The following is a 1090-nucleotide window of genomic DNA, read 5'->3' on the forward strand; positions in this document are numbered from 1 at the left end:
TTATGCTGCGGCAGCCGATGGCCGATAGATGGACTCTTTTATCCAGATTTTTTCCCACAGATGATGCACGAGGGTGCCAGTTTGAAAACAAAAAAATCTATGCACTATGCTACACGAATTCATGCTTACATATTTAATTATCAAGTATTATAACAAATACACGCTCTTCGTATGCTTCAGAAGTATCTTCAAACGATTTTGATAGAGCGGAATATTTCTTGAATTTATTCAGTCCAGTAATGTTGGAATCAGTGTCGATACCGTCGCTCCATCGCAATCTGAACCAACCACGTTCGCTAGAAGCGCTTAGAAACGCGTATTTCACTTTAAAAAAAATAATTGACGAAAGATTCAATCAAACTCTCTTCTCTCTACAGTCTTCTGATCAACTAACAAATTGACTGACGTCTCTGTATGGATCCCATGTGAACTAGATCTGTACAAAACTAGCATGTGACCTACTCTTTCAACAGCTGCTTGGATAAAGCAGCGTACCCAGAAAGGAAAGCGCCACAAACAAACCAACCGGCAAACAAAATGGGGTGATAATCAACGAAAAAGGGATAAGCAAAGTTCAATGGAACGTGAATGTGACACGCGGCAACAGGTTAAAGGGCCCCGTGACGTGACTTTCACCCCTTAACGAGGAAAAAAGGATCCCTCCAAACCCTCCAACACGGGGTACAGCGTGCTAATCGCTAAACTTTATCTACATAATGGCATGGCGATACTGTACCAGCGAGCGGTCTGCACGCACTATACTCAGCAGCTATTAACGGACGGTTCATTCCCCAGCATAGCAGCAGTTGGTCGCATTTCTCCAGCATCAACGGCACGCACAGTCGTCCCAGATGAAACTCGTCGTGGAGCTCACGGAGCGTACGGCTGCGAGCGCGCGCGCGCGCGCATTCCAAACACGCGTCCGTCACTCACCCAAAAAGGCCCAAGCAGATGGCAAGCGGGAATTGGCCGCCTGTACCGAGACCCTTCTCAGTCTCGTTTGGAAACTCGACCCGTCTAGCTCGACTCATCGACCTCGGGGTGGAGGGTAGGAACCAGAAGGGAAACGTACGTCGAGTGAGTGTGTATT

The 1090-nt window shown here is 47.2% G+C and overlaps 1 protein-coding gene across 2 annotated transcripts in view; it reads left to right on the forward strand.

Moving 5' to 3' along the window:
* The first annotated feature begins 1012 nt into the window (after window positions 1-1012).
* LOC126571099 (neural cell adhesion molecule 1-like) overlaps window positions 1013-1090 on the forward strand; it is a 19537-nt gene continuing 19459 nt past the window's right edge. For both annotated transcript variants that reach the window (XM_050229366.1, XM_050229367.1), the window contains exon 1: window positions 1013-1090. This exon is cut by the window's right edge and continues 1103 nt beyond it. The gene's annotated coding sequence lies outside the window, so the exon portion shown is untranslated.

The sequence above is a fragment of the Anopheles aquasalis genome, chromosome 2 (genome assembly GCF_943734665.1).
Source record: "Anopheles aquasalis chromosome 2, idAnoAquaMG_Q_19, whole genome shotgun sequence".
NCBI classification, from domain to species: domain Eukaryota; kingdom Metazoa; phylum Arthropoda; class Insecta; order Diptera; family Culicidae; genus Anopheles; species Anopheles aquasalis.